The sequence below is a fragment of the Rhinatrema bivittatum genome, chromosome 1 (genome assembly GCF_901001135.1).
Source record: "Rhinatrema bivittatum chromosome 1, aRhiBiv1.1, whole genome shotgun sequence".
NCBI classification, from domain to species: domain Eukaryota; kingdom Metazoa; phylum Chordata; class Amphibia; order Gymnophiona; family Rhinatrematidae; genus Rhinatrema; species Rhinatrema bivittatum.
Window position 1 is genome coordinate 685,933,855 of NC_042615.1, and position 23,549 is coordinate 685,957,403.

Here is a 23,549-nt window from a genome sequence, read left to right on the forward strand (position 1 = left end):
TGCAAAGAGCTCCTGGCTCTCAGAGAATGAGTCCGATCTCTGGAAGTTAGAGTGGCAGACCTGGAGAAGCTGAGGCAGACAGAGAGGAATATAGATGAGACCTTCAGGGACATAGTAGCCAAGTCCCAACTTCAGACTGGAAGCCCTGGTGCTGCCTTGGAGGAAGAAGGTCTCATGATTGGAGAACATCAACCTGGTGTAGCAGGAAAGGATCCTGTAGCAAGGACCTGCCCTCCAGGTGATGCACTGTCCTTTCGTACCGAGGATATCTCCCCAAGGCCTACTGCCCAGGAGGGAAGGGTTAGGTCAGCCGTCATAGTTGGTGATTCGATTATTAGGAATGTAGACAGCTGGGTGACTGGTGGGCATGAGAATCGCCTGGTAACATGCCTACCTGGTGTGAAGGTGGCGGACCTCACGCGTCACCTAGATAGGATTTTAGACAGTGCTGGGGAGGAGCCGGCTGTCGTGGTACATGTGGGCACCAGCGACATAGGAAAATGTGGGAGGGAGGTTCTGGAAGCCAAATTTAGGCTCTTAGGTAGAAAACTTAAATCCAGAACCTCCAGGGTAGCATTCTCTGAAATGCTCCCTGTTCCACGTGCAGGTCACCAGAGGCAGGCAGAGCTCCAGAGTCTCAATGCGTGGATGAGACGATGGTGCAAGGAAGAGTGATTCAGTTTTGTTAGGAACTGGGGAACCTTTTGGGGAAGGGGGAGTCTCTTCCGAAGGGATGGGCTCCACCTTAACCAGGGTGGAACCAGACTGCTGGCACTAACCTTTAAAAAGGAGATATAGCAGCTTTTAAACTAGAGCAAAGGGGAAAGCCAACAGTCACTCAGCAGTGCATGGTTCGGAGAGAGATATCTTCAAAGGATACTAATGATGCATTAGAATTAGGGGATCCCGACAGTGAGGTTCCAATAATAAGAAAAGTAGTCCAAGTGCCTGTAACTAAAAACTCACCTGAGCTAAAAAATTCCAACTTATCCCTATCAATTAAAAAGCAGAATGAAAATACAAATAAAAAACAAACTTTGAAATGTTTGTATGCTAATGCCAGAAGTCTAAGAAGTAAGATGGGAGAATTAGAATGTATAGCAGTGAATGATGACATAGACTTAATTGGCATCTAAGAGACATGGTGGAAGGAGGACAACCAATGGGACAGTGCTATAACGGGGTATTATATCGCAATGACAGAGAGGAGCACCCGGGAGGCGGTGTGGTGCTTTATGTCCGGGATGGCATAGAGTCCAACAGGATAAACATCCTGCATGAGACTAAATGCACAATTGAATCTTTATGGGTAGAAATCCCTTGTGTGTTGGGGAAGACTACCGTCCACCTGGTCAAGATGGTGAGACTGACAGTGAAATGCTAAGAGAAATTAGGGAAGCTAACCAAATTGGGAGTGCGGTAATAATGGGAGACTTCAATTACCGAAAATAGCAACGAGTGGGCAGCTGCACTTCAACAAATACTATCCAATCCAATAGTGCAGACAAAACAGTCTGAGTCCCACTCAAAGTTCAAAAGTTGAGTTTATTGATGTATTCATGCGTTTTGTGCAGCAACTCCACTGACTTAAATAGCAAACATTTCAACAGAGTCCCCCTTTTGGAGGGACCAAGAACTTTCACAAAGAATCTATAATGAAACATAAAACCGGTCAGGACAGAACAATGGACTTAGCATGCTGACCCACAATGGTAAAACATATAGGGGTAGATTTTCAGAGCCCTGCTCGCCTAAATCCGCCCAAAACCGGGCGGATTTAGGCGAGCAGGGCCCTGCGCGCCGGGAAGCCTATTTTACATAGGCCTCCCGGCGCGCGCAGAGCCCCGGGACTCGCGTAAGTCCCGGGGTTCTCGGAGGGGGGCGTGTTGGGGGCGTGTCGGGGGGCGGGCCCGGTCGTCGCGGCGTTCCGGGGGCGTGTCGGCAGGGTTTTGGGGGCGGGTACGGGGCGTGGCTACGGCCCAGGGGCGTGGCCGCGCCCTCCGTACCCGCCCCCAGGTCGCGGCCCGGCGCGCAGCAGGCCCGCTGGCGCGCGGGGATTTACGTCTCCCTCCGGGAGGCGTAAATCCCCCGACAAAGGTAAGGGGGGGGTGTAGACAGGGCCGGGCGGGTGGGTTAGGTAGGGGAAGGGAGGGGAAGGTGAGGGGAGGGCAAAGGAAAGTTCCCTCCAAGGCCGCTCCGATTTCGGAGCGGCCTTGGAGGGAACGGGGGGAGGCAGCGTGGCTCGGCGCGCGCAGGCTATACAAAATCGATAGCCTTGCGCGCGCCGATCCAGGATTTTAGTGGATACGCGCGGCTCCGCGCGTATCTACTAAAATCCAGCGTACTTTTGCTTGAGTCTGATGCGCAAGCAAAAGTAGGCTGATCGCGCTTCTTTTAAAATCTACCCCATAGTATTCAGCAGATTAACATACCTGAATGCAAGGGCTTCTAACATGGCAGGGAGTGCATCTAACCTCAATACAAGCAGGTATTTAAACATAACAGAGTTCTGGAGCGAAAACAGGTGAACCGATCGTGAGTCTCCAGGGAGCCAATCAGAAGCTCTCCTGACCCTGAAGCGCCAATCACAGTCAAGCGAACAAATGCCATTCAAGTTCTCTATTGAGACCCTTAGGTGTTACGGTGTCCAAGGCAAAAATCCACCTTTGCTCCTTGCGACCTAAATATTCAGCGTAGTCGCCACCCCGAGAGGGGCGGGAAACCACTTCAACAACAAAAAAGAAAAGGTCAGAAATAGAATGTGAGCAATGAGCTCAGTGTTCAACTAGGGGTTCATTCTCCCGGGAGTTTCTAATATTCAAACAGTGTTCAATAATGCAAGTTTTTCCATCCTAGATGTTTTGCCAACATACAGCAGGGGGCATGGGCATTTAATGACATACACAACCCCTTGTGTAGTACAGTCGGAGACAGATCTCAGATGAAAAACTCTCTGCTGTACGGGGTATTCAAACAAGGATAAGGTATCCGTGTGGCAACACATTGAACAATTTCCGCACGGTTTATGTATGCCAGGTGTATCAGAATGCGAACCAACCTGAGCGAACTCGGTATGAATTAATCTATCCCTTAAATTCCTACCCCTCCGATATGTGAACCGTAAAGGGCCCTGAAAAAGCTGGTGTAATGACAGAGCCTGCCAATGCTTCCGGACAATATTAGTAATTGCCCGACTTAGAGAGGAGAAAGGTAAAATGCAGTTATTGGTAATGTCCGATGAAGGGGTTTGAGGAAGAAATAGGAGATCACGATTTACATAAAGTGCACGCTTGAAAGCTTTTCTAATTACCTTCATTGGATATCCTCTCTCAATGAAACGGGCTGACATCATTCTTGCTTGGACTAGAAAGTCTGCACGAGAAGAACAGAGTCTCCGAAGCCTCAGAAATTGGCCTGTAGGTATATTATTCCTTAATGTCCTAGGGTGACAACTGCTAAAAGATAGCAGCATATTCCTATCAGTCTCCTTCCTAAAAAGCGTAGTATAGAACTTATCACCATCAACAGATATCAAGATGTCTAAAAAGGCTATCTGTGAGGGATGTATGTTAAAATTAAACTGTACATTTTTGTTGAGTGAATTAAGCCAATCCATGAACATAAAAAACTGTATATCTGTCCCTAACCAAATGATAAATATGTCATCAATAAATCGCAGCCACAAAAAAATGAAGTTAAACCATTCAGACGGATAAATAGAGGATTCCTCGAATTTAGCCACAAAGAGACATGCCAGACTGGGGGCCATGGTAGCCCCCATGGCTGTACCCTTTACCTGCTGATAAAAGATATTGTTGAACCGAAAAAAGTTTTTTGTTAAAGCCAATTCAGCTAGTTGAAGCAAAAAGGAAGTGGGCACCCGACACGGAGCGGGACGTGAGTTCAAAACGTCCTCAACAACTCTTAGGGCATCTTCCTGCGGGATGTTTGAGTAAAGGGAGACCACGTCCAGTGTGGCAAAGAAAAAGGATCCGGATGGTGTGGTCATAGCCTCTAAAGTAGAAATGAGATGAGAGGAATCCCGAACGTATGACTTTATTTTAGGTACAAAGGGTTTTAGAAACAGGTCCACAAACTGAGAAAGGGGCTCCAAAAGAGACCCAATCCCAGACACAATGGGACAGCCAGGTGGATTAACAAGAGTTTTATGAACCTTGGGGAGGGTATAGAAAATAGGAACAAGTGGGAACTCAACTATCAAAAATGTAGCCTCCCGGTTCGTAATTATTTTATCATCCAAAGCCTGTTGGACCACGATCTTAATCTGCCTTTTAAAGTCATCCATTGGATCACTTGGTAGGGGTAAATAGAACATGGAGTCACTTAGCTGGCGTAAAACTTCAGCTTCATACTTTCCTTTTTTCCTGGATGACTATACCTCCCCCTTTATCAGTGGGTTTGATCACAATATCTGAATCCTTTTCAAGCCTTCTTACTGACAAATTTTCATTTCTAGACAAATTGAAGTGTATATAGTGATTACTAGACAAAAGGTTATACACATCTTGATTAACCAATTTCTCAAAGGCAAGTACAAGAGGGTTAACTGGCCCAGAAGGGGTCCACCTCGACTTATTGTATACAAAAGACTCATCACGGGTACAAGGGATGTCTGCAAAAAATAATTTAAGCTTAAGGGCTCTAAAGAAACAGTACAGATGAACCTGGAGGTCAAAAGCATTACACTTAACTGTTGGCACAAAGGATAAACCCTTTTCCAAGACCAAAAGTTCATCTTTGGACAAAGATCGAGAGGACAGGTTAAACACCGCTGCAGATTTCATTGCCAGGGTTCCATCAGCTGCCAGGTAGCTCTGATTACTCTCTGAGGCGGTTGTGCATTCGCTCGACCTCGGGTCCGTGTACTGTGGTCATCCCGGGGTGCCTGTCCCGAGTCCGAAGGCCTCTGACCTGAGTCCAAAAAGGATGATGCAACCGAGGCATACCATACAGAAGCCGGTGCCACTGAAGATGTTTCTGGTGCGGGAGGGACATCTCCTCGATTGACTCGTGCCTGAGTGTGACCACCTTCCTCTCCTGACGAATCGCCCGAAGAGGCTTGGGCGAACGTAACCTTTCTCTGTTTTTGTTGGCGAGTCTTGGACATCCATTGATAAACAAAACCTGTCTTATAATCGTTTTCGTCCCTTAAACATTTTTTATATTTAACCAATTTAAGATCGTTTTTAAACCTGGTCAAATTGTCATGAAACTCACAGAGCTGTTGATCGAAAACTTCAGTGGGAGATGTGTTCTTGATAAGATCCAGCTGATTTGGGAGATCGTCCTGTAGAGAAGTTTGTAGTTGTTTGGTCGTTTCAATGATGAGGACCATTAAATCGAAGGAACATTTATTGAGGATTTGGTTCCATCTAGTGAGAAAAGTAGAATTATCCGTATGTAGACGGGGCTCCTTCTGGATCCAAAGTCCCCTTGGAATGCGTCTAACCCTACATATTCAATTAAGGTAGATGCGTGAAGTTCCGCATGAGTTTGGCATTTTTGTAGGTTAATCACATCGAGCCAGGAGACTGGAGGTATATCCAAATCCACTATGGAGGAATCAGAGAAGAAAGGCTTGTCCGTCAAGACCGCGTTGAACTCTTCTTCTGTGTAGCTAAAAGATTTGATCGTCGGCTGTAGCCATTAAAACGCTCTGGTAAAAGGGCAAATCCAGAAAATAGCAACGAGCAGGCAGCTGCACTTCAACAAATACTATCCAATCCAATAGTGCAGACAAAACAGACTGAGTCCCAATCAAAGTTCAAAAGCCCTGAAGTAGGGCTGGGAGTACGTACACCAGTAGAAGTCCATCTCGGGACTTCTGAATGTTACAGGAGTTCCTTTTCCTCCCTCTCCTGACATGAGTGTAATGTTGACAGTTAAGACTTGCTGCCTGAAGACTCCAGCTTTGGATCCTTCAGTCTTCAGAGTCTACTATTCCAATTTGTCACAGATCCAGGTCATGGTCTTCAGCATTTGTTCTTGATCAACAGCCTCCATTTCAGGGGTCTGTGTCCTTCAGGCAGTCAAAATATACTGCCCACTGGATTAGGCTTTCTTGTCTGGGCAAGGAAACTCTTCTAGCATTTCCCGTCCCTTCTGTTTCTTGCCCTCAAGTAGCTCAGAAATTATGTTCGTGTGCCTCAGCTAGTTGTTTGCACCCTCTCAGAGTCATGCAGACATGAATCATGACTTCCTAGGCTCATAAGCTGCCCACTGATTTTTGAGGTCCTTGAAGAAGGCATCAACTTTTTCAAGGGCCTCAAAAGCAGCTTTGAAGTGTGTGAAAGATGGAATATAAATCAAATACCACTGATTAGGTTCTGGTAAGTAGGCGAGACACCTCCTCAGCAAATTCTGCTGTGGTCTCTTAGTTCTGTCAGGGCTCTCCCATTTTCGTGTATAGAATGGAGGGCAGTTCCTTTTGACCAAATCACTGGGCAGCAGTTGTATCAGTAGGGTGTAATCTTCCTTGACATGGTACAGGATTGAATAAATGTAGCAAATGGAAATTCCCCTTAAGCATTTGTAGATGTGGTCCACCCTTTCTTTGATACTTCACTTATACTTTTGGGCCATGTGTACAGATGGCTCCACAAAAGATTCCCTTGCATAATTAAGTGGCCATCTTGGTTCTTGAGGCTTCAAACTGATGGATTTGTTAGCTGATTTCCCATAACCAGTTTGCTGCATCCTATACAGTTACATAGTCTTCTTTATGCCCTGGTAGACTCGGTGTCCTGGGTGCTCCAGAGAGCACTAGATAGATGATAGTGCAGCTGTAGACAGATGAATATCCATTAACAGCATAATCTTGTGCAGGTGCAAGATTGGGAGGCACTCAGTAGTCTGGTCTGGTGAGTTCCATGGGAGAGTGAGATTGCAAATAGAACAAGGGGTAGTTGTAAGTGTTGGCCTCCTGTGGAGATTGGATCTTCCCTTCAAGTCCTTCCCACTCATTCTCACACACATACATATGCCTTTTCTGTCATATATATTGACATACGTGCACTCTCTCACATCCATTCATGTACACACACACACACACACATATATACATGCTGTCTCATTCATTCATTCATTCATTCAAACTCACTCTTACTCACGCCAAACCTCACTTTCCTGTCTTTCTTTGGCTGCTGACAGGATGGGCTCTGCTATCGGCCCCACTGGGCCTCTCCCTCTCTTTCATCTCCTCCGTCCACTTTGGTGGGCTACACCATGCAATTGCACTGTTTGCTCACCCTTTAGTGCTAGGCTTCCTGTCCTACCTGCCAATATGTAAAAATGGTGCCAGCTAGCCCTGTGTGCAGCAACATTTTGCAACAAAATGATAAGAGCAATCCTGGGTGCTTCTACCCTACCAGGTCCCTTCTTCAAAATAGTGCCAACTAGCTCTGAAGAACAACAAAACCCCACAGCAAGACATAATGAAAATAATTTAGGTGCACACTCAGATCTGGATTTGTCAATAGGCATACATTATGCCTGTGCCTAGAGTGGCAAACATTTAGGGGCCACAGGCTGGCTAAGATTTGCTGCCTTCCAGCTCTGCTGAATCTCATTCAGCACAGAACAGCCTTCTGTTACTCTATAACAGACCCTTACAGGAGGTGGGGGTTTAGAAGCAACAAAAGTGCCTGTTATAATATCGAGGTGTTTGGTGGATTCTCAGGGGCAACAGTGATAGTGTCTCCCACGGGGAGGAGCCCCGTAGGGAACTGTAGCACCAGGCTAGACTCAGATGCACAAACACAGAGAATATATCTTTATTATGCAGCTTGTATGGTTCACCAGAGGTGGCAGTAGAGAGTGGATTTAGATAGCAACAGTCTGTGATCCTCGGCGGAGACCGATCCCACAATGGTGGTATAAGGCCCTGATACAGATATCCAGTGAGGTGCTGTAGGAGAGACAGACTGGCAGATGTTATTACACACTCCTTTGTAGCTGAATAGATAGAGTTCCCAATAAGCAGTAGAGAGAGGATAGGTGACAACAGTCTGTGATCCTCGGCAGAAGAGTCCCGTGTAGGACCCGATGCAGATAGACAACGAGGAGCTGTAGATGGTGGGAGATGGTGGGAGAAGTAGTACTCACTCTCTGTAGCTGATAGGTAGTCTTCCAGCAGGTTGAAGAATTGGTAGCAGGCACCAGGATAGACACACAGGCCCTCAAGGAGCGAGTACCTGGATTCTGGATAGGCACCTGGAAATAAGCAAAGAGCCCCCGAGGAGCGGGTACCCAAGTTAGTAGAACCCCGGAGGGTGAAGATAGCTTCCAGGAGCAACAGAAGCGGCAGAGCAGCTTCCGACCGGAACAAATCCAATCCGAACCAATCCATTGCTAACTCGGCGAGAGTAAGCAAATGGGCAACCTTTTGAAGTCGGAAGCAGTGATGTCACTTGAGGGGGACGCCCCCGAGGTTCACGCCAACACTGCTACAAGTCGTGAGGCGTGCGCGCGTGCCCTAGGAGGCCTCAGGACAACATGGCGGGACGCCACGCCAAAGCCGCTCCAGGGACGCCGGAGGGTGTGCAAGGAGACGCTACGGACGCCATTCTCCCAAGGCTGGTGGAGAAGGCTGAAACAGAGGTGAGGCATGTCGGGCGAAGCCGTCTGAGACCAACGGATGCAACAGTGCCAAGGGGTGTAAAATTCCTAAATCCGTCCCTGTGCACACCCCTAGTTGCCGTACTTGAGGCAATGAGGCAGGCAACTGCCTCAGGTGCAACTTTTTTCTGAGGGAGGGGGAACTTCACGGTGGGAGGTTCTCCCTAAAAGCATCACAAGTTTTCAGAACTCATAGGCTGGGAGAAAAAGAAACAGCGTACTATGGGGAAGGGGGACATCTTTTTTTAAAATATTTTGCCGCTTGCAGTTCTGATATGAACTAAAAGCAGCAAAATCATTTAAAAAAATGATTTCACCACCTCACAAATCGGGGCTGGAACAGAGGAGAGAAAAGATGAGAAGTTTGTTGGGAGGGTTGGAGAGAGAGAGTCTGTGCACACCCCATGTCCCCAAACGTATACTAATCTCAGGGTGAAGAGAGAGCAGAATTCAAATGTTCCCAGGTATGGTAAAACTAGTTCGGTATGGTGGACACCCTCCATTTTTTACACTTCCGCATCTCCCCTTCCCCCTCTGAAGATGAGAACCATGGTGGATAGGGATGATGCCAAATTTAAGGTTCTTCTTAGGTGCCAAAATCCTTGGCTATGGTTCTGTGGATGACATAAAGAATTTGAGTAAATCGAGCCCCCAGATGTGTTTTAAAAATGATTCTATTTGTCGTGACGTAGAGATATCAATAATTCAAAGTATCCTGACATATGTGTTAAGTACATTGAGCGATATTGTTCAAGTTTATAAAATAGTAGATTTTTCACAGAAAAAAAATATAATGGGTCAAAAAATATAATAGGTGCAAACCTCTCTTCCCCTGGCAAGAGGGTCACACTTCAGAGGCTGCAAAGTACGTCCACTCGCTACAGCCCCTGGAAAACCAAGCATGGATCTGTGCTGTGGGGAGCAAGATTACCTGTGGGGTCTAAGGGATCCCAAAAAATAGTCCACACTAAACTTGGTGTTCCAAACCAGCAAGAAAATGTATTAAAATTCCAAAAAGAATCAGAGTCCAGAGACAAAGCAGCCGGAATCAGCAAACAGTGCACGGTTTCAAATTAAAACCACCGACAATTCGCAGAAGTTTCAAGGGAAGCTCCTCACTTCCTCTTATGTTGCTTAAGATTCCTCACATGAGGATTTTCCCTTTAAAGTTTTCATCAGATCTCTCTTTACATTTCTCTTTGTCTCAATGGAAACCGGGGAAACCTCATCACTTTCACAGACAACTCTGCCTGTGGACTTCCCCAGAAAGAAGGTATCCTTGTTGGAAAAGGGATCCTTATTCTCCCAGATGGCCCTTAGCCCTTACTAGATTGAGCTACCTTTGCTCGCTCCAGCGGATCAGTATCTATCCACAGAACTCCTTTCAACAAACTCAAAGTCTAGAATCCACAAACTCGGAGTTTGTTGAAAGGAGGCTCAGACAACTCTATGACTCATTGGAATTTTCGTATATACTACCTCCACAATCCATCCCCTTTTGGGGGAAGGACCCTCCTACACATCACTCTTTAACTCACACATCTCTGGTGCTGGAAAGTTCCCCACCTTAAAACACAGTGCAGAATAGGATAAAGTGGCAGGGATCGCATAGAAAGCGGAGTCTATGCAATGAGATCAATAGATACGGTACAGCAGATGCTGTGGAGGCAAAACAGATCTATTATTTTATTTATTTATTAGTGGTTTTTATATACCGCTCATCATTTGGAACATCTGATCGGTTTACAGTAAAACAGCAAAATTCAGCAACAAGCTTTACAAGTAATTTAGTGAGTAACAAAGTAGGCAGTAGGAAGAAGGAGGAGAACCAAAAGAGCGAGGTGAGACGGGAGAAAGAGGGAGATAACTAACTAACTCCAAACTATATACAAATATTTACAGCTGGTAAATGGCAAAGTGTGAGTTGCTGTATAATTACAAATTCGAGGATGGGGGGGGAAGGGAGTTAGGTGAAGGCTTGCCTGAAGAGCCAGGTTTTGAGGTTTTGTTTAAATTTTTTGTAGCATGATTCTTGACGTAGGGTATGAGGCATGTTGTTCCATAGAAAAGGGCCAGCAATGGATAGGGCTCGGTTTGCAGTGGACTTCAGTCTAGTTATTTTGTAAGAAGGGGTGTGAAGTGTGGCTGCATGTTGTTTTCTGAGTGGTCTACTGGATTCGTGGAAGTAGAAGTGTTCCTTGAACCATTGCATGTCATTGTTGTAGAGAGATTTATGAATGAGGGTGAGTGTTTTATATTGTATCCGTGAGGATATGGGAAGCCAGTGCAAATGTTTGAGAACCGGGGTGATGTGTTCGTTCTTGTGTGCATTAGAAAGGATACGTGCAGCCGCGTTTTGTAGGATCTGTAAGGGCTGGATTGTGCTTTTTGGGAGGCCTGGTAAGATGGCATTGCAGTAATCGATTTTTGTTAGAATGATGGCCTGTAGTATGGTGCGAAAGTCACTGAGGTGTAGAAGGGGTTTGAGTTTTTTTAGTGTGTGTAACTTGTAAAAGCCCTCTTTAATGGTAGCGTTAATGAAATTTTTTAGATTAAAGTAAGTGTCAAGGATCACACCGAGACTGCGGACGTGCGAGGAGAATGGAGTAGGTGGTGTAGATGGGGTAGGTGGAGTACGTGGAGTACGTGTAGTGTTACTGATGGGTAGAGGGTTGTTGGAGATGGTGTTAGGGGAGAAAGCGAGTAGCTCTGTTTTTACTGTGTTGATGAAGATCTGAGTTCTTGATTCCTGCTACTTACTTACAAAACCAAAAGAAAACTTCAGGGATAATGCAACCTTGAGATCCTTCTTGTCTGAAAGAGCACATTTTTAATGAGTGCTTGCTAAGAAATATTTAGTGCACGTTTTGTTTTAGTGCATAAGCCCCTTACTGACAATTCTTTGTAGTTTTTCCAACCCTTTAATACATATTTGACTCATAAGTCTCAGGTATGTGTAATCCATACATCTATTTCATTGTACATGTCTCTCCTAATGCCCTTCTTCGTGGGTGTAGCCACGTGATCATTACTGGCAACCCCTTTTTCTGCACGTATAGGGAAATGTCCTTTCATTGACTCTGAATTAAAATTTGTTGACACTTTCCAACTGGGGACAAGCAAGAGCCTTGAATTACGTCTTCTGAACCTTGCACTAGACTGCACTGAGAGCTCTGACCACATCTAGGAAAAGCCCAAATTCCTTCTTGGCCCCTGTGACCTGCTTTAGCTCAGCTGAATCAACTGTGCCACTTCTGGACTTGCCTGATTACTTTCTACCTTTGGTTTGTTCCCAGATGGGACTGTTTGCAGAAACTCAGGAGAGGACAGAGAAACAGACCACCCAAGTTTACCAGTTTCACTGCTTGCCTAGACAGTCCCGATGTATTCATCCGGGCTGTACAGCAAGGACCTCATTGTAAAGACCCATCTTACGTTGTCCAGGACAAGAGGAAAGAACAAGGTAAACTGTACTATACCACGCGCAACAGCAATAGCAGACAATGCAAATGAGATATCTGTGGTATGTTATTATTTTGTAAAATGAACATTTCATTGCTTGGTCAAATGCATTCTGGATAATTTTATAAGAAGTCCATTAACCAAGCCAGCTAATTCTAATTTATTGCCTTTTGTGTTTGAGAATGCTTGTTTATCTACGACTTTTGCAAGCAGCTACTTTATAGCATGTCTGAACATTAATCTTGTATAACATGATTTAAAGCAAAGGTGTTAGATATGTAACTGTCCTATTATAATATTGATTAAACTTAATTCACTCGATTTTATCTAAAATGTTAAATTGGAGGAGCTTTCACCAAAATGGCTAGAGGCTAATCCAGCATGGTCCTTATTCTTATTTTCCTTATAGTCTGTTAAATTGACTAATAAACTCGACACAGGGATCTCTGTGTGTCTTCAAAAAACTCAATAATTTTGTTAGAAAACGTTGAAACCCAACCCCAAAGTATTCGGCCCAAATGTTTAGCTAAAGTAACCCTGTGGGTTAATAAACTAAACAAAGGCAAACCATGCAAAACTGAAGCAATGAAAACCAGGCTAAATAAACGGAAGAAAGTTTACAGGAATCCTTTTTGGAGGGAACAGAAGAAGACGGGAAACTGCAGGAAGGCATAATTTGAAGCATGTGATGGACAGCAGCTCAGTTTACAGGTATGTGTCCTTGTATGACTCCCAGGGGGACCCACAAACCTGCTCTTACAGTGCTGCGTAGATTGGGGAGCATTTAGTCACATTTCTATTTCTAATGAAAGAAAAGACATAGATTTGTTCACCTCCATACAGTCTGAACTCTGGCCTGTCAGAGCCTCTCTGGGTGCACTTTTAGAAATGGCTTATTGACAGAAATTCTCTGCATTTGGCATTCTATTTGAATTATGAACGCATGCATGCTGACTGTTATTTTGGCACTGCCCTTTTAGCAGCAATTATTTACTTCAAATCACTTGTGCGCTTTTGCACCTATAAGTACATCATAGCTAAATTCCATTTTTATCTGTATTTTAGTAATGGAAAATAAGTTTACTGAGGCCCATTGAAATATGACCATTATTCAACACAAAAGTGAGAAAGAGGTTGAACACTTGGGAAAGAACTCGTACTTGTTTCAATATGTTGAAGACAGAAATCACAGCAACACAATGGCAATGATAACAGGAACAATAGGATTAGGCTTGCGTAAGAGATGGTTTTGAGACCTGCTAAGGCCCTTTGAAGAGCTTTCTAATTGAACTGGGATTGCTGCGATATTCCTCTTTAATGTTTGGTTTCCAAATGTGTTGTGGTTGTTGCTGCTCTACAAAGTATTCCCGGGAGCGACTGGGATGAGGAGAGGTCTGGCTAAACGAGGTCCCGCCATAATAATAATAATTAAAAAAAAAAAAAGATGTTTAACTTCTCTAGGTTGCTTTTGATTTCCGAGAAAAGCGGAACAAACAGCCCTGGTCTCTGGTGACACGCAGGGAAGCCCTGAATGGAAAGGAACAGAACGTTTTAAGAGGGGGGGGTTTGTTTGTTTTGGATCTTTTTTTTTTTTTAACCCTGTTTACAATAAAAAGTTGTCCAGAACGTGCAAGAAGCAATTTGGCGTGGAATGAGGAAACAAATCAAATAGGAAAATGATAGAAGAGGTTTCTGCTCTTCCCTTCGGTACCTGCACGTGCGGCAGGTATCGCTTCGTGTAAGCCTCCTTTTGTTTCCTATTGCTGATGTTCATGAAATATACTGTGTGAAAGAGCTGGGCACCCAACTACAACACATTTATCTCTCAACTACTAAACAAGACAAAAAGGGCTTAACAGCAGCTTGAAAAGAGTGGCTTGTGAATGGTTACTATTCAATTTGTATTTTATTCCCCGCTGGTCATGGAATTGAGATCAGAAGAAAAAGTGAAAACACATGGCCGAGGTCAGCAGGATCAGAGAACCACCACATACAGCAAAGGGAAGGGAAAGCAATGGGAACTTGTGTGAAGAAATGGATTATATAAACAGAGCTTCCCATGGCCTGCACCCCATTATCCTATAATTTACACTGCATGGGAGCATGGAAATATATTAAACTAGTGAAAAGTTTCATCATTGCTTTACAGGCTTGCCTCATGCCAATCAGGCCCTACTATATACTTCCAGACATGTTTAGAATTCTTCAGCTAATGTGTTTATTTTAAATATCACAGGGAAATTATTGCATCACCAGCAAATAATGTTGGAGAAGGCTGTCTCCCTTTTGAAGTGTGCAGCAGTGAAACATGATTTTAATTACATAATCACTTTGAAACTATAATTACACAATAAACATGGCAGATTAAGCGGGAAGCATAGAGTGCATTAAAAGTTGCTTAGGCCTTGAAAAAACAAACCGAACATGCAAAGGAGCAGAATTGTTACATCACGGGGACGCATTGGCAAATGCCTGAAATCACATACATTTCAACTTTATTCTAGGCAGGGCAAAGTAATTTACGAATGGCATTTTTATTTTGTAAAACAGCAAAATAATCAGGTCTAGGGTTATGCAAGAATTTTCAAGGACCATAAAAAAACATGAGACCGGTATTCAGTGCCAGTTGTCCGGTTAAATTTGGACTCAGCTGGAAAAAGTTTGGACTCAGCCGGGATTTGAAAATCCCACCATGCTGAGTGGCTACAAGTTTTTATCTTGCTAAAAGGTTATCTGGCTAGCTTGAGGGCAGGACAGAGGTGTTCTGGAGTTGAGTTGGCTGTCCGGCTAATTTAGCCAGATAAACGCTGATTTTCAGCATCACTGAGCTAATATAACTGGTTAATGTTAGGACTGCTGATGAGCTGTCTGAAAGTTAGCCATATAGAATTATCCAGCTCACTCTAAGACAGCTGGGGATATTCAGCAGGGCACCTGCACTGCTGAATTTCCCAATAAAGGTAGTTTAGTTTATTAAAAATCTTTATATACCACAATTTCTCATTAATATAAAAATTGCTTACTAATAACAATAACTAATACATATATATAAAACATGAATAAAATAACAAAGAATAAAAATCATCCAAACTCTACCATCAAAAAACAAAATAAAAATATTTCAAGATTTATGAAGAAAAAGCTAAAGTTCATAGTAAACGTTAGTGAATAACCATGATTTCAAAAGTTTCTGGAACTTATTAAAATCTTACAGGTGAAAAAAGGGGCAGTTTAGGGACATTCTGCGGGGCGGCCAAGAGCTACATGCACAGGTTGCTATTTTAGAAGAGACTTACACGTGTAATTGTACACCTGCTAATTATCATGGGCAATTGATTTCAGACTTGCCTATTGTTTACTGTTGGTGGGTGGGAGGTCTGGGTGAACTGGGGGAGTTCAGAGTCAAGAACTAGGAGGATTTCGATGACCTGAAGAAGGACTGGGTGAACTGGTGGAGGTTTTGTCAACCTGGTGATTACAGTTATGCACTCATATTTTAAAATGTACCTACTGCTATGCATAAACAGTGTTTTATGTGAGCAAGTATTGATTTTGATTTTGCGTATATTTTTAAAATAGGTAGGAAATGTACATTTTCAATGCATTACAAGTATTCACCTTGACATCATTGTAATGTTACAATATCTATCAGGAAACAATGTATTACTCTGTTACTGTAATCAAAAGAAATGCATTATCTCTTTGCAAAAGTAATAAAATTCATTTGAATTTTTATAATGGAAGATCTTAAAGCTGACCTGTAGACAGTAAAATAGATATTTTTTGGCACAAAGATCTTTTATATACAATAGTTTAGGTATTAGAAGAAGCAAGTCATTAATAAAAATAATTAGTATTTTATTTATTTATTTATTTATTTATTTATTTATTTAGAAGGTGGTTTTTTTTATACCGGAGATATTGTCCAATTTTTATTCATTTGGTATACGATTTCTAGTAAAAATCATTTTTTTGATAGCAAACACAAACTAGCTTATAGTATAAGGGGCATGGCAGATTTTAATATGTAATGTCTTGGCTTAAGCATCAAAAGGGCAGCTTTAAGAACATAAGAACATAAGAAAATGCCATACTGGGTCAGACCAAGGGTCCATCAAGCCCAGCATCCTGTTTCCAACAGTGGCCAATCCAGGCCATCAGAACCTGGCAAGTACCCAAAAACTAAGTCTATTCCATGTTACCATTGCTAATGGCAGTGGCTATTCTCTAAGTGAACTTAATAGCAGGTAATGGACTTCTCCAAAAACTTATCCAATCCTTTTTTAAACACAGCTATACTAACTGCACTAACCACATCCTCTGGCAACAAATTCCAGAGTTTAATTGTGCATTGAGTAAAAAAGAACTTTCTCCAATTAGTTTTAAATGTGCCCAATGCTAACTTCATGGAGTGCCCCCTAGTCTTTCTACTATCCGAAAGAGTAAATAACCGATTCACATCTACCCGTTCTAGACCTCTCATGATTTTAAACACCTCTATCATATCCCCCCTCAGTCGTCTCTTCTCCAAGCTGAAAAGTCCTAACCTCTTTAGTCTTTCCTCATAGGGGAGTTGTTCCATTCTCCTTATCATTTTGGTAGCCCTTCTCTGTACCTTCTCCATCGCAATTATATCTTTTTTGAGATGCGGCCACCAGAATTGTACACAATATTCAAGGTGCAGTCTCACCATGGAGCGATACAGAGGCATTATGACATTTTCCGTTTTATTCACCATTCCCTTTCTAATAATTCCCAACATTCTGTTTGCTTTTTTGACTGCCACAGCACACTGAACTGACGATTTCAATGTGTTATCCACTGTGACACCTAGATCTCTTTCTTGGGTTGTAGCACCTAATATGGAACCCAACATTGTGTAATAATAGCATGGGTTATTTTTCCCTATATGCATCACCTTGCACTTATCCACATTAAATTTCATCTGCCATTTGGATGCCCAATTTTCCAGTCTCACAAGGTCTTCCTGCAATTTATCACAATCTGTTTGTGATTTAACTACTCTGAACAATTTTGTGTCATCTGCAAATTTGATTATCTCACTCGTCGTATTCCTTTCCAGATCATTTATATATATATTGAAAAGCACCAGTCCAAGTACAGATCCCTGAGGCACTCCACTGTTTACCCTTTTCCATTGAGAAAATTGACCATTTAATCCTACTCTCTGTTTCCTGTCTTTTAACCAGCTTGTAATCCACGAAAGGACATCGCCTCCTATCCCATGACTTTTTAGTTTTCGTAGAAGCCTCTCATGAGGGACTTTGTCAAACGCCTTCTGACAATCCATATACAGTACATCTACTTTCAAACTGGATGTAAAAGTGTAAAGTCTGCAGGTATGTTTTACCTGCAGACTTTACATAAATTTTTTTCCCTTTGAAAATTGGGTCAGAAAATATGTGCTCAAACCTGTGAGAATATGTTTCCCAGAAAAATTATGCTCCTACATGTATACACATGTGTATAACTGTGTATGTGTGCACCCCTCCCTAACTTTTCTCCCAGGAATGCCTTCTCTCTCTGTGTGTAAAAGTACATATGAACTGGCATTATCTGCATCCTTTTATAAACCAGAGAGTATAGGCAGTTTTCAAGGAGCCCACTTCCGCATATAAAATATTGTTTTACCCACCCAAATGCCTTTGAAAATACCCTCCAAGGCATTTGTCACACATGCTGGGCAGATAACATGATACTAGTAAAAGTATACCTGATGCTTAGAAGAACACATCTATAATTTCATAGCTCCTGTTCCACCCATAGGACTCTATTACCAACTTCTGATTCCAAAACCTGTAGAATCCAAGTGAGCTTCTAGACTCCAACACCCATAGAATCCAAGTGAGCTTCTAGACTCCAGTACCTGTAGAATCCAAGTGAGCTTCCTGACTAACACCTGTAGGATCCAAGTGAGCTTCTACACTCCAATACTTGTAGAATCTGAGACCCACTGCTCATTGTGGGGAAGGTTACATGAGGACTCTGACACTGAAGCCCTATGGCATTTAGTGTTGCAGTCTGGAAAGTAGAAATGGAGCCCTATGGTTGCAACAGAGAGCTGTGAAATCAGGAGACATATACTCTATTTCTAGCTCCAGTGCTCATTCTTTGACCCTAAGGAAACATCCACCCTGATAACAAATTATTTGGAACATAAATTCTCTGATTTAATATATATCAAGTTCTATTATTTATTGCATATTTTCAGTTGCATGTCATTTATTCATACAATGCAAATAAAAATTGGTATCATTCAGAGGTGCATACTATATAAAATATTGATTATATTTCTATAGGACACCTACTATAATTTGTCTCCTTACAAGTCATTTAGTCAGTCAATAAATGCAACATGTTCTTTCACTAAAAGTAAATATCTAAGAAAATATAGTTATCCAGTATCAAGTATATGTAATTGTGTACATAAATGCATTAAGTATTAATATACCTGTATTATTATTAGAGCTATGTTTTTGTTTTTAATTACATATTTCTAAACTGAAATGATAAAGAAATCATGAAATGTGTTTTTTAAATTTTTTGTTCAGTGCATTATTTCGATTTAGTGCACGCTATTTCAGTAACAGGCTAATTTTAAAACGAGCTTGCGGGCACCCATACACGCGCATATGGGTGCAAGTGGCGATATGCTGAAATTTTAAATCATGCACATATTTACATGCGTAAAATTTTAAATATGCCTAGCATGCTTCTAATTTTAAGTTGTTACTCAATCAAATCTACTTCTACGTGTCTTCTTTAAGAAATTGACAGCTTTAAAGCATGCAGGTAAGCGGATTTAAAACATGCTCACATGAGGGACATTCTCAGTTTCCCCAGACAATCTCGAGGCCAGCCAGACCCCTCTAGTTCTTCTTCCTGCATGCCCCCTAATTGACCTGGCCACCTCGCCCTGTCATGCAAGCCCAAACAATCGAGATCAGCAGACTTGCTCCTCATCAGGAGCAGCAGTAAAGTTACGTGGCTAACAAATCCCATGCGCAGTAGCATCCGGTTTTAAAATAAAATATGGAGTTACGAGTATAAGAGTTGGCCCCATCCCAGAATGCCTATGCCGCACCCCCAACTCTGCCCGTTTTCAGCTTCCTTTTTTTTACTCGCGCACGTGTATATATGCGTGTAACTTCTGGCTGTTTAAAATGTGCATCGCTCATTTGCGGCCCACATACTAGCATATGTTGAGGTCGATCTTCAAAACATATGTGTGCGTGTACTTTTGTTCACACCACCGGCGCGAACAAAAGTACACCAGATTATATAAGATATGCGCATAGCCACGTGTATCTTATAAAATCCGGGGTTGGCGCGCTAGGCTGCGCAAAATCTGCAGCCTGCGTGTGCCGAGCCGCGCAGCCTGCCTCCGTTCCCTCCAAGGCCGCTCCGAAATTGGAGCGGCCTTGGAAGGAACTTTCCTTCCGCATCCCCCCACCTTCCCCTCCCTTCCCTACCTAACCCACCCCCCAGCCCTACCTAAATCCCCCCCTACCTTTGTTGGGCAAGTTACGCCTGCTTGAAGCAGGCGTAACTTGCGCACGCCGCCCCGGCATCCCCCGGCACAGGCCTCAGTGCCGGGGGACTCGGCACCGCCCTCCCAGCCCGCCCCCGAACTGTCGCCACGCCCCCGGACCCGCCCCCTGGACACGCACCCTCCTGCCCCTTTTACGAAGCCCCGGGACTTACATGCGTCCCGGGGCTTTGCGCGCGCCGGCGGCCTATGCAAAATAGGTGCGCCGGCGCGTGAGTAAATCCGGGAAGATTTACGCACGCAGGGGTTTTATAATCTACCCCCATAGCTTTTTAGCATGAGCAACCCTTTTAAAATCAACCTCTGAGTGCGCAAACTGCGCATCATTACAACTCAAATAGTGTGCACTAAATGAAAAATATAAAACCCAAAACAAAACCTAATGAAACTAAACAAAAAAAAAGGGAAAAACTAAATGAAACAAAATATACCAAAAGGTTTATCAATGTACACCCTTAATTATTATGATGATTATTGATTGCTGTTTCCCTATACTCACTGAATATTAATTTCTTTCTTGGTAATGATATGCTCAGTAAAGATAGTGCCGGGGTCAGCTAGGAAGGAGGGAGTTCAAAGTTTGATGGAGTCAGACTGGGTAAAGGGGAAGAGAGTGCTGGGAGTTAGATGTCAGGACAGGGAGGGGAGGAGAAGAGTGCTGTGCTCAAGCATGGGGAGGGGCAGAATTGGGTGCTGGGGTCAGATTAGAGAGTGGTGATAGCGGTGTTGGATTTGGGGCTTTGCTGCCTCTAGGCAGTGTGGATGCTATTACCCCCTTCCCCCATAAGGTCAGACAACAGGGAGAAGAAGGTCAAAGGCACAGCTCCTCAGTTTCTGTGGTAGCTCAGGAATAGATTCTGTGGCAAAAATGTGAAAACTATGAAGCACATTAGGAAACATTTCCATATTTTATATTATGTTATAAAAATGCAGTAATTTTCAACTCTTGATTATGTCTGTGTAATGTATTTATTCTTCTTCTGGGCAAGATGTCAAGCATCAGTACAGGGAGGCAGTCTGAGGGATGGGGAAAGGGGGAGAGTGTTGCGTCTGTCGCTGCTTGACACCCTCACTCCGCCTTCTTTACCTCTGTGGCGATTCCCTCCGGGTCTGATGGATGGCTGGCTGCCGCGGCGTCTCCATGCGTCTCCCTTCAGCGTCCCGGGACCGGCTCGACGTTGCAGATCCGCCATGTTGCCTGATGACCTATGGCGCTGATTGAAGTACCAGCAAGGGCACAAACCTCAGCGGCGTCCCCTGAGACGACGTCATCCGCTTCCAATATTTAAAGGTCTCTAATTCACTATCTAACGGAGTTAGCAAGGAGAGGATTCGGCTACGGATTCGGCTAAGTTTCTTCCAAGCTACTCTGCCTCCTCGGACTTACCAGAGGTACCCGCTCCTCGGGGGCCTCACTCTTTTCTTTACTTTCAGATTACAGATAGGAACCGGTACTCGCTCCTCGAGGGCCCATGTTCCTGGACACTCTGAAGGTTCTCTACTGCCTGGAAGCTATCGCTGCTACAACAATCGTGAGTTACCATCGCTCTCTCAGAGCTTTCCCTGGAACCAGGTACTCGCTCCTCGAGGGCCTAAACCTTTCCAGCTCCTGAGCTTACTTGAGACCTTATGTGAATTTTGTCATCTAGTTCTGTTCATGAACCTTGTCTACTCTACCTACTCACTTTCTACAGTTTCTCAACAGCTCAGCCTTCCTGGATCGTGGTTCCAGTGCCTGCGGAACTACAGCCCTGCCGGGCATATCAGCTCCCTACTGCCACCTCTGGTGGTTTCCAAAACCTGTTTAATAAAAGATCTAATGTGTGTCTGTCTCCATACTCAAGCCTAGCCGGTGGTCCCTCTCGGGATATCCTCCCGGGGGCATCGTCATCTGCCACCGGCCCAGGGATTCACCACTACTATCTCAGATTCATAACAGATTGCTAACTCCCAGCATAGCGGAATATAACAGAATCTGAGACACTACAAGATAGCTGACTCCTCCTTCTTAGGAGCCATTCATTCAGATTGCTCTTCCCATCTAACGCCCATATAACAGATTGCTAACTCCTCACGGAGAACCCTAACAGATTGCTAACTCCCTAGCAGATTTCCAACAGAGAAGACCAGGGATGGGTAGAGAAGGTGGAGGACTAGGAATGGCATAAGAAGAAGATGAGAGGACTGGGGAGGAGGGAATGGGGAAGATTGAAGAAGGGGGCAATATCAGCAATCTGGGATGGGAGAAGAAGTGGGAGAGGGAGGAAGGCACTGGGACAGAGGAAGGGGACTTAATTTTTATATTTATTTAAAAATTCTTATATCCCGCAACTTCCAGAGGGATTCGCCCAGTGTGGATAACAAGATTTACAAAAATTATGTATTACAAACAACATAAAACAAACTATAACATACAATCATGCAACAAAATATCACAGTTTTAAAACATTAAATAAAACAGATAAAACAGCATAAGAACACCTCACCCATAAGCCTCTTTGAAAAATATAGCTTTAATCTGTTTTCTAAAATGTTTCAAAACTTGCTTCTCCTTCAACTTTACAGGCAACTTATTCCACGCTGTGACGACCACATGCGAAAATGCTCTAGTCTGTGTTTGCTCAGGCTTGAAATTACGAACTAAGGGAATCTGTAGCAGACATGTTCTTTCTGAACACAGTGCTTTAGATGGAGTGTACCAGCAGCCAATGTTGTTCCGTAAGACACATGGCTGATCAATAGTAAGGAGTTTAAAAATAATCACTAACACCCCAAATGTCCACCTCCATTTCACCAGAAGCCAATGCAAATCTCTCAACACAGGTGTAATATACTCCCATTGTGGAAAACCATTTAGCAATTGAGCAGTGGCATGCTGAACAAGCTGTAAAACATGCATAAGCTTGTCCAACAATCTGACATACAGTCCATAATGGCTTAAAACCAGAGATTGTTCCCCCGTACAGAACCAATCAGGAAGCAATAAACCTTTTAATGGTCTTACCAACTTAAGCTTATAAAAAGCTACTTAAGCTACATGACGGATTTGTTGCTTCATTGCCAACTGCAAATCTAAACATACCCCAAGACTACGTATTTCAGAAAGAATAGGAATATGGGTACCATTCAGACATATCTGGTGTGGCTGATGCTTCTCTAACAGTGACTTGCCAACCCAGAGGATCCTTGTTTCATTGATATTCAAGAATAGATGATTTTGAGTTAGCCAAGCCTTTATTAATGAAAGACAGCCCTTTGTAAGCATGTGTCAGACAACTTTCCATTTACCTTACAAAGAAAAAAAAGTTGAATATCATCAGCATAAATAAATATAAAATTTCTAATTTCTATAGGAGCACCCTAATGGGCAGAGATACATATTGAATAAAACAGAGGACAGCGTTGAACCTTGCAGCACTTCCTAATTCAAAGTATGCCATGCAGAGCACGTTGCCTGCTATTCTGCAAAAAGAATGAAGCCAGTCCAAAAGAGTTCCTCATATTCCAGGATTCTAACTAAGACCAACAAAAGAGACCATATTACCCCTATCTTGAGGAACCTACATTGGCTCCCAATCAAGTTCATAATCATATACAAAGCACTAACGATCATTCACAAAACCATCCACAATCTCATTCCTCTGGAACTAAACATCCCACTACGACCACATTTACCCACCAGACCGATAAGAGCAGCATATAGAGACACTCTTCTTGTCCCACACTCCAAAACCTCTCTAAGTAAATGAGCTATGTCCACTGCAGGTCCTGCACAATGGAACTCTCTTCCTCCAGAACTACGGTTGGAACAATGCCCGATCACTTTTAAAAAAAGACTAAAAACTTGGCTATTTGAACAAGCATTCCATTTATATTAATG

General features: G+C 43.4%; 1 long non-coding RNA gene across 1 annotated transcript in view; it reads left to right on the plus strand.

Moving 5' to 3' along the window:
• The first annotated feature begins 11,867 nt into the window (after positions 1–11,867).
• The window catches only part of LOC115081951, a 55,942-nt gene continuing 44,260 nt past the window's right edge, over positions 11,868–23,549 (plus strand). Inside the window, exon 1 of the long non-coding RNA XR_003854043.1 lies at positions 11,868–12,100. This is a non-coding gene — a long non-coding RNA (uncharacterized LOC115081951). The remainder of the gene's footprint in view (positions 12,101–23,549) is intronic.